General features: G+C 35.8%; 1 pseudogene across 1 annotated transcript; it reads right to left on the reverse strand.

The window, feature by feature from the left end:
- Positions 1 to 1,244: 1,244 nt before the first annotated feature.
- Positions 1,245 to 10,855, reverse strand: LOC132188595 (uncharacterized; annotated as a pseudogene). Its single transcript, XR_015912639.1, has 6 exons — positions 10,756 to 10,855; positions 9,901 to 10,593; positions 9,241 to 9,655; positions 4,292 to 5,037; positions 1,570 to 2,396; positions 1,245 to 1,462 (listed from the first exon to the last, which is right to left on the reverse strand). The product of XR_015912639.1 is annotated as an uncharacterized LOC132188595 (transcript).
- Positions 10,856 to 10,942: the final 87 nt, after the last annotated feature.

Genomic DNA, 10,942 nt, shown 5'->3' on the forward strand with positions numbered 1-10,942 from the left:
GAATTTAGGAAGAACAAAACGTGAAGAAGATGTTTACATTAATTGTAGCACTGTTGAGTTCGTTTTGGGTATATTACCGAGGAGTCCACCCCATTTTCAGTTTTTGTTTGTTTTTTCTTACGATTCCCCATTCTCTCTTCCTTTCGGATTAAAATGGTAAGAATCCACACTTATAACCATATTTCCCAATCAATTAGGAAAAAAAAAAAATACACCTTTGAGTTAGTCTAAATTTATTTACAATTTAACTAAATTAGATAATAGACATTTTATCTAATATATGCTAACCTTTGTCGTGTTGGGTTTGCAGGTCATATAATTGTCTACCATTATGTCGCGTTTCGAGTTCAAGTCGTGTTGAAGTATAGATAAAAAATTATATAGGTCAACCCTAATCTAACATATTTAATTAAATGGGCCAAACTCATCAACTCTAATCTGCTAATCCTTTAATTTCGTATTAAGTTTGTGTAGAGTTCGCGCATTGTGTCAAAAATTGTTAACCCTACTTATTAGTAGTTTAACAAACCATCATTTTATCCTTGTTGACTTAATTTTTTGAATGGAATCTGTATCCTTTAGCAAACTTGTAAACTAATATAACCGATTAAGTAGAATGATTTGTTATTAGATAATAATATTTAAGTTAAACACGTTATTATTTGTGTACTCTTTCAAATGTAGTGGACAAACCATTTCATGCTTCCCATATTCATGTCATATATACGTTTTGAGTTTTGCCATTTCCTATATAATTAAAAATAATAATAATAATTAGAGCACACCACCCATGACCTCATCGTATCTTCCATAATACTCACTACCTCTATCTGATCTAGTGATGCATACTTCTAAGGCATCCGTACTGCTTGAGATTTATCATGCAACAAATAAATATAACAGTAACCTGAAAAGTTATCAATACAAATGATAAAATGCCTTTCTCTGCCAAAAGAAGGTGAGTTTGTATGGACAATTTCAAGAAGTTCTCCATTTCTTGTAGCACATTGTTTTTCCTTAATACAATCCACACACCGAAATGCGTAAAATCTAGGTTCAAAAGAACCTCATCTTTCACTAATCTTTCTCTATATATATGACACAAATGGTTGTGCCACAAAATGGAGGAATTCTCATTAATCACGCTATATTTAGTTCCGACATTATGAAGGCTTCTGTCAAAATGAATATTGATATTCAATTTACACCTACCATCACATAGAATCTCAAAACCAACTAAAGTGTTTGAAACGACCATCACACATCAATCAATATCAAGTTTAGACAAAGAAACCAAATTTTGAGAAGTAAAAGAAACATTAAGTGTGTTAAACATATCTGTGTAACAATCAGTATCTAGAAACAAACGAAAGGTCTCAATGGCAATAATTGGAACTTTGACTCAATTTCCCATGGATATGAAATTTTCATTTGGGTTTAAGGCCTGGATAGTAAGGAAGCCCTGCATCGAATTAGAAACATGAATAGTAGAACATGAGTCAATCTACCAAGTATTATAAAGAACTTTCGTAAGATTTGATTTGAAATATATGCAAGTTAAAGACGTACCTTTCTTTTCGAACATGCCCTACGTTTGTGGCAATTTTTCTTAACATGCCCAAACTTTTTGCAGAAATAACACTTGACATTGTATTGTCTCTTCTCATGAACCTCATTTACTTGAAGAGGTCCATTAACTTTAGGTGGCTCTATAACATTGTTTTGTCTCATCTCCTGACCATTAACTTCAGGTGGATCTATGACATTGTTTTGTCTCTTTTCATGAACCTCAATTACTTGAGGAGGTCCATTAACTTCAGGTACCTCTATCGTTTTGGCTCCTTGACTTACAAGGTGAACTGAACGATGTTCTTGTTGCTTAAGCCTTGCCTCTTCTTGAAGAAGTATACTAGCCAATTCATTGACATTCCACTCATCCTTAATAGTGTCGTAAAGAATTTGAAATGACTCATCCACATTCATCCCAAGATCCTTTAATTTAGTAGCTAAATTTCTCATTTCAAGGATATGCTCATGTATCCCACGTGTATCATCAAATTTCTTGGTGATAGGTTCAGTTATCAATGTCTTTGTAAGAGAAGTGTCAGCTGATTGGAAACGTTCTTCCACACTTTTGAAGAATTCTTTAGCACTGCCACATTTAGGAAGAGTTGCCTTGATATTGTTTGCTATGTTCATTCGCATAAACATAATGCTCAATCTATTTGATCACTCCCAAGACTTGTATATAGCCTTTTCTTCGGCGCTGCTTGAATCAGTAATAGCAGTCGGTTTCTCAGTCCATAGTGCCAAATCAAGATTCATAACACCAAGGTAAAATTGAACTCGTTCAGACCAATCTAAGAAATTCGTCCCATCAAAAATTGGAACTGACGCTGCAATCAAATAAATGCTCACTATATTAATGCTTTGAGTTATCAAACATAAGATAATAATTTAATAAATAGTAAGTAGTATTGCTGCATTTCACATTTTAGTTGAAATTACAATATACAAAAAAATTTAATCATTATGGTGATTCTCTTTAACCTATTGGAATAATTAGTAATGCAACCGTAAGTCTGTAAGTCTATTACATTCGGGTATCCGTTTCCAACTCTCAATTAACTATACACATTAATTATCCTATCTCAGTTTAGCAAAGACTTGAAAAGTGGTGCACCTTTGGGCAATCAAGTAACTATTTCATAATACAAATCTCAATTTAGACAATAACAATGTAAAGCAAATAGGCATAATGTACCATTAACATTGATTAACAGTAATATTCATGTTTCAATTACAACACATGAAATAAGATAATCAATGATCAAAAGATGTACAGAAGACTATCTTGCTTTGTTCTCCTTTCAAATATGCCAAAAGTTTCTATGTCCAAAGAAATTATGGAACAAGTAAAGCATAAACGAGATTTTGCTGATGAGAAACAAAAACATGAGTACCTATATTGCCTCAAATCAACCAACGGGTGGCTATGTGTCATTTAACTCCATCCAAGAGCACTATTGCATCACAGAAATCAGAATCCATGGAGAAGGAGAGGGGCCGTTCCTTATTTAGGAGGGCACCCCACTTGAATAAGGAACTGGCTCAATGAAATGGAAAATATTCTATTCAAGAACCCGTGCATAAGGCCGAACATAAACAAAGAGCAAAAGATTCATATTTCGGAAAATATCAATGCTATACTTCGCGGATCAAAATTATATTCATGCGAAGTGGATATCACAATACTAAAATAGAATAAACTAATAAATAAGACAGGTAATTATTCTCCATGAAGTATCACTCCCTTATAACTTGGCCCCATGATTTGACACTTGTCACACTTAGCCGCATTTGAGAATCTGGTTAAATTAGACGGAACATTCCCTTTTAGACTTTAATTCTCGTTAAAGGAAAAAAATAACCTCAAATGATAAAAAAAACATAAACATTAAAAAAATACAAAAATTGAAAAACTTAAACTTAAAACTTAAGAATTAAATAAAAGCTAAAAAACAAATTAAACTTTTATATATATTTTAAAAGTCCCGGGATGGTTGAACCACCTACACGTTGGGTAGTGGTTGAACCATCCCTAAATATCATAAATGGCCACTCCAAAAAATTCTTGGGGGGTAACTAGACCACTTCCTATGGGTTTCGAGGGTGGCCAATCCACCCCGAATCACATGGGGGTGGTTTGGCCACCACCCTCAACACCTGGGGTGGTTTGGCTACCACAGTGATCTGTTTTTGTTTTGCTTTATGTTTTTTTTTTTTTTTTTTTTTTTTGGGTATTGTAAAACTTTCTTATCTATTTTTTATTTTAATTTAATTTTTATAGCATTTTATGCAAATTTGGTTTCTAAACATAGGTATGTGCATTATGTCCCCTTTATATATATATATATATTTTTTTTTTTTGGGTATTGTAAAACTTTCTTATCTATTTTTTTTTTAATTTAATTTTTATAGCATTTTATGCAAATTTGGTTTCTAAACATAGGTATGTGCATTATGTCCCCTATATATATATATATATATATATATATATATATATATATAACAAAATTGTAGTTCAATGCGAGTGAGTGTGGCATGTGTCAATTCATATAGAAACTTATAAATGAGTGATAATTCAAGAAAAAAAAAATGTAATTACCCTAAGGTAATGGAAAATCATAAAAGTTATTATTGATGCTCTATCCTTTATGTCACAAATAAATTAAATGTACGTAATATTTAATAAATCTAAAGATGTTAATAAACTAATAAAAAGACGTACCAGAATTCATAGTAATAAAATCTTGCTTCGAAGCCTCTGTGTCATCAGCTTCTTCCCCATGATGGCCTTCCCAGCCCATGTTGACAGCCAAGTCCTCCACTGCCATCTTGATCACATCATCTCGAACGCCAATATCAGCAGCATATCTGTCCAAAAAGTACATGGCAGCCATTACAGTAGCTCGTGACACCAGCGACTTCAGAGTAGAATAACGAATGGCCTCCGATGCGGCATCAAACACAGAAGAGACAGAAGAGACTTGACCACTTGCTCCAACTCCAACCCCCAGTTTGTTTCCTTTTTTTTGGCCGCTGCCCTCTGTTTTTACTTTGCCTTCTATCACAAGACCAGTTTTGCAATAAAGCGCAAAGTCTTCGCAGTTGTTTTGAAGCAAATCATAATTGCCAAATCCAGTTTGAAGAAGATACAATGCTCGGCGGGTAACTTCTTCTGGTGGGTCAGATTTTGCAGTGGAGCATGTGCCGCCCCGCACATGAGCAAGGAAAACTGATTTAGAAACTCCATATTCGTAGCGATACAGAGACCCATTTCGAAGGAAACAATCCAGGCAAGAACGGAGTACACCATTGTTGGGTTTCCTAAATCCACATTCGGGATAGGAAGAACAGGTGATCATTGAATTATATAAGCTAGAACCAGAAGATGCCCAACTGCTTGAATTCAAATGTTTTTGAGCTGTAAAATGGACCACCTTGTTTTCCCCAACAAAGATACCTGCAAATTCCCTACAGATCACATTAAAATATATTATAGAATTTGATTAATTGTAATTAGATTTGATGATATTGATCTCATTATCATCGGAGTATTTTGTAAATTCAACGACTCAATTATGAAGCACAAGCCATAAAGTAACAGTTTTTCTGATCTGAGCTAGCTAGCATTACACTATAAATTATGTGGAGCCGTGGAGGTAAGCTAGCTGAACAAGCATTTTACGGCAAACAGGATTGCCAATTTCTTAACTTGTTTTGAGTTATATAAATCAAGTATTCTGAGAAATTGCCAATTTCTTTCACAGCAATATGTTAAATCATTTTGATGAATCTCTGCCCAATCCATGCAAATGAATGGCGTGTTCCAAGAAATCACATTCACGTCTTAAGATCATATTGACACAAACAAAACTTTGGGGGAGAAAAAAAAACTCTGAGACCCCCAAAAAATAAAAAAATAAAAGAAAAGACAGATCCCAGCATCACGAATCAGATAAGGAACAATTTTGCAAACATGTTGATGATCGTCATTTCTTAATCATAGAAAAACACACAGAGACCGTGGTGAGAATAGGTGTAGGCAGCTCTGTAGGTGTAGATGTGGTCTCCAGGCTTGATCTCACTTCTCTCCACTCTGTTGATCAGCACACCCATCTCCCTTTTTTTCTTTTCTTTTGGTTTTTCTCTCTGCTATGCTTTACTCTCTAAATCCACAGCATGTAATTAAACTAGTGCTTTGCTGTTCAGGACAATCATCCTGCATGTTTTCTTTAACTTTTCCTCTTAAATTGATTGTATGGTCGTTGCAAATAATAATAAAGTCGTTTGATGTCCACGGCAATTAATGTAAAAGAAAGCGACGAGGTTTCCGAGTGGGAAAGGAATTTTGGGGACCTCGGATTCTTTGCTTCGTTTCTAAGCTGAACCTTTATCGTACTATGTTTTTTATTTCTTTATTTCTCTAAGCTCACTTTTTATTCATTTTGAAAACTTTATAAAACATTTCTTTGTGGTCCTTGGGGAATGAATCAGAATTATAAACCCAACTTAGGAAGAGCCCTACAGTAATTAGCCCACATTCGACTGACAAACTGAACCCCTTGTTGTCAGGTGTAAAATGGAACCCCTTGTTGCCTCCAATAAACCCCCATGAGTTGGTTGAGGGTGGCGGCCGAAGCCACCCCTATAGCCCTGGGGTGGTTCAGCCACTCCCTAGGCCAAACCCAAAAAATGAAATTTATAAATTTGGCCCTAAGGCCAGACCACACCTTGGGGCCATAAGAGTGGCTTCAGCCGCCCCCAAGGGGTGGTTCGGCCACCCCCTAGGGTTAAACCAAAAAAATAAAATTTATGAGTTTGGCCCTAGGGGGTGGCTTCGGCCACCCCCTATGGCCATGGGGGTGGTCCGGTCACCCCCTAGGGCCAAACTCATGAATTGCATTTTTTGGGTTTGGCCTAAGGGGTGGCCGGCCACCCGATATTTTTTATTAGTTTATTTTAATTTTAATTTTTTTTAAGTTAAATAATATTTTATTATTTAAATTTTAGTGGGACACGTGGCATACTCTGAGTTGTTGGATAATATTGAATGGTCAAGATTGATAATTGAAAAATCTCTAATTTTCCCTCCAATAGGAGGGGATCTGGATCCAATAAAAAGAATGGGTTCTAAGAGTACTAGCATAGCTTATCAACCATTTTTCCTTAATTTAGGGAATAAAACTACTTTTTGATTACTTATAAAAAAACACTTCACAAGACATTGTCTTATTTTTTTCCCATATGAATTAAATACTATTTCTTTTTATCATTGTAACCAATGAAAGAGGAGAGAGGAGAAAGAATTATTGGGATATGTGAAGGAGAGAGGAGAAATAATCAGTTTTTTATAATTTAATAATGCATTGGGCATCTATAGTGTTTCCCAATGCATTCTGTAGATGCCCTTTAATGTTGGTTATATTTAGGGTTTCTAAGAGCATTCTCAATGGAGGAGCCATATTTTTATGTAAAATGGCTTCTCAAAACTCACTTTTATCTAGTTTAGCTAAGCCATTTTTAAATGTCTCTATATTCGATTAGCTACATTTCTATATATTTTATTAAAATATTATTAAAAGTAATAAAAGTTTTGGGAAAAAGAGAACATGTGAGGAAAAATAGGAAAAGTTTTGGGAAAAAGAGAACATGCAGAGAAAAAGAAGGAAAATATGTGGGAAAAAGAGAAAATAGGTGAGAGAAACAATGAAAAATGAAATAGCTCCCTTGAGAAGCGCTGCTACATTTAACATTTTTTTTTTAGCTCTTCCAATCAAATATCTATTTTACATTTTTTTTTGGCTAATCCAATGTATGGGGTTTTTTAAACATTTAAAGAGTCATTTTAGATAAAAGTAACATTTGGTTCTTCCATTGGAAATGCTTTAATGTGAGTGCTTTTTTTAAGATTTTCCCTAGACCAATAAAAGAGGACCTTTGAATTTTGATGTCCACGTCATTTCCAAGGGGAAAGGAATTTGTTCTCAAGAATTGTTAGGCTGCAATTTGGAGAATCGAGAACGGTTTGGAACAATGACGAGGATTTTAAAAAGGTATTTGTTTCAAGATAGTGTCTAAGATTGGTAGTTTTAATATATATATATATATATATATATATATATATATATATATATATTACGCTTTGAGAGATTTATAGTTAATTTTTTTGATTTATGCTTTTTCATGATTGAATTTTGTGTGATTTTGGTTTGGCTTATTGTCTAAACTTTCGTTCCCCACTGAGGTGTGTTTTTTTTTTCAGAACAGTGCATTGGCATTGTGGCTCACTTTCTAACGTGGCAGTAAAAGTCAGCACTAGATGCTATATGCACTTTCATTTATTATTTCATCTAATGATAATTTTTATTGTCACATTAAGAAGTAAATACTTTAGAGTATATGTAAGCACGTAATAGAACCCTAACCAAAAGAGATGGAGACCAATGAAGTCTAAGTCCAAAAAAATTGATACAAGCCTGAAGTTGTGTCATCCCAAATTATGTGTATGTTTACCAAATTGTGTTGACCAGATCATATTACCTACATACGTACAGAGCTTGTAATAGTTCCAATATGACTCATTATTGTGTCACATTGGAACAATCTTAGGCACTTGATCATTGTGTGTCAAATTGATGTAAACTTAACACTTGCATCTTAGCAAAAACAGATTTTGCAATATTGTATGCAAGATAAAAGTACCATAACATTAACTTAGATTCATAAGCTGTTAAAAGCAAACCATAACATTCAAAAGCCTCATAGCATACACAAGCATGCATTTATCATTCAGAAGTTTTTTTTTAATTTTTTAATTTATTATTTATTACTTATTATTTTTTTTATTCAAAGTGGGGGAAGGGAGAAGGGGAGTTACATGAACACAAATGAAAACGACAGAAAAATCCTAATAACATTCGGAAATGAGTTAAATAAATGACTCGGCTTATCAAGCGAACCGAAACGGCCAATATAAGCTGTAATAAACCGCAAAATTTCGTAAATGGAACAACACCCCAAAGGGTAGGCGATACAACCTTTAGTGGTCGGAAAAGAACAACACGGCCAACCATTAGTAGTTGGAAATCTCTGTCAAAAATACAAAAAAAAGCCAGATCAAGGATCTTGCCCAGAAAATGAACACAGTGAATAGAAAATTACAAGGAAATACAAAGAGGCAACAAATACACGCAAATAAAAGCAGAATAAAATCTCCTAAACCAAAAATCAGCAACCCCAGCGGTGGAGATGGTTGAGACGCGGCGGAGGGAGGAGATGAAGCCAGAGACGATGGTGGATGGGTGCGATAGGTGGCGGGGCTGCCATGGGAAACGAGATCGGACTTCAAAGAAACCAAATCAGAGGCCCATGACAAAATTGAACGAAAAGGTTGTAGCTGTGGCTCTGAGGAGGCGGAGGAGCGTCGGAGGAGGGGCTAGTGTTGGGATTTCAGGCGGAGATGAGATAAATCAGACAAGGTGATGGATAAAACCAAAGAAAAGAAATCACCGGTAAAAGGCATAATAAAGAGAGAGGAAGAGGGATAGAAGAGGGGGGGGGGGGGGGGGGGGAAGAACCAGGTCAGCCGTTCTTCCCACCCCAAGTCTTGCTTTTCTCTTTCTGGAGGCACTAGAGAGAAAAGAAGAAAACCCTCATTTATCATAGACAAGTTACTTCAACCATAACCCAACTACCACATATACAATTATCACCCACAAAAACACCAACATAGGAGTTAGATATTGCCTTATCCGTGCCCTACCATAGAAACAATTGTCAGCCGATTGGAAACGTTCTTCCACAGTTGTGAAACGTTTTTTCACAATTTTGAAGAACTCCTTAGCATTGTCACATTCAGGAAGAACTAAGTTAATATTGCTCTCTATGGTGTTTCGCATAAACATAATGCTCAATCTGTTCGATCGCTCCCAAGACTTGTACATAATCCTTTCTTTTGCATTACTTGACTTAGTAATAGCATGCGGTTTATTAATCCGAAGTGCTAAATCAAGATCCAGAAAACCAAGGTGAAACTGAACTTGTTGAGACCATTCTGTGAAATTCGTTCCATCAAGAATTGGAACTAGCACTACAATCAAATAAATGCTCACTATTTTAATACTTTGAGTTATCAAATATGAAATAATAATTTAATAATTTGTAATTAGTACTACCACCTTTCACATTTGGATGAAAATTACGATATACTAAGAAAGTTTAATTTTTATGATGATTCCTTTTCACTTATTAGGAATAATTGATAAAGCATCCGCAATTTGATAGGTATGATCATGAATTTCACATTAATAAACTTAAATAAATGAAAGGACATACCAGAATTCATTTGAACAAAATAAGCCTCGTTGCCTTCCCAACCCATGTTCTCAGCCAAGTCCTCCACTGCCACCTTCATCACATCCTCTCGAACGCCAATATCATTTGCATATCTGGTCATACAGTACATCCCAGCGTACCCAACCGCCGCCGCAGCCATGCGAACAGGAATTGGCACCAGCCACTGCAGAGTAGAAGAAACAACGGCAGCCAATGGGACACCGACGAAAGAAGAGGTTTGACCACTTCCTCCAACCCCAGTGTTTCCGGTTTCAGTTCTATTTCTACCGCCCACTACCCGAAGACCAGTTTTGCAATAAAGCGCAAAGTCTTCGCAGTTGTTTAGAAGCACACTATACTTGCCAAATCCACTTTGAAGAAGATACATTGTTCGGTGGATAACTTGTTTTGGTGGGTCAGATTTTGCAATGGAGCATGTGCCACCCCGCACCTGAGCAAGGAAAAATGATCGACTAACTCCATATTTGAATCGATACAGAAATCCATTTCCAAGGAAACAATCCAGGCAAGAACGGAGTACACCACTGTTGGGTTGCCTGAATCCACATTCAGGATAGGAAGAGCAGATCACTGCTGACTTACAAAAGCTAGAATCAGAAGATATCCAACTGCTTGAATTCAAATTTCCGTCGGGACTAAAATGGACCACCCTGTTAGCCCCAACAAAGATACCTGCAAAAAATTCAATGATTTAAGCTCGATCTGATGACCAAAACAAAGCTCACACCAATATGTTAAATCATTCTGATGAATCTCTGCCAAAGCCATGCAAATGGATGGCATGTTGCAAGAAATCACATTCATATCTATTGACACAAACAAAACTTTGCTGACCGTGGTGGGAGTAGCTGAAGAGAGCTAGCGCTCTGTAGGTGTAAATGTGGTCTCCGCGCTTGATTTCACTTCTCTCCACTCTGTTGGTCAGCACATCCATCCCCCTTTTTTTTTTTCCTCTCTCTCTCTCTCTCTGCTATGCTTTACTCTCTAAATCCACAGCAATTGATGTAAGAGAAAGCGATGA

Source organism: Corylus avellana, chromosome 6 (genome assembly GCF_965113065.1).
Source record: "Corylus avellana chromosome 6, dhCorAvel1.hap1.2, whole genome shotgun sequence".
Classification (NCBI taxonomy): Eukaryota; Viridiplantae; Streptophyta; class Magnoliopsida; order Fagales; family Betulaceae; genus Corylus; species Corylus avellana.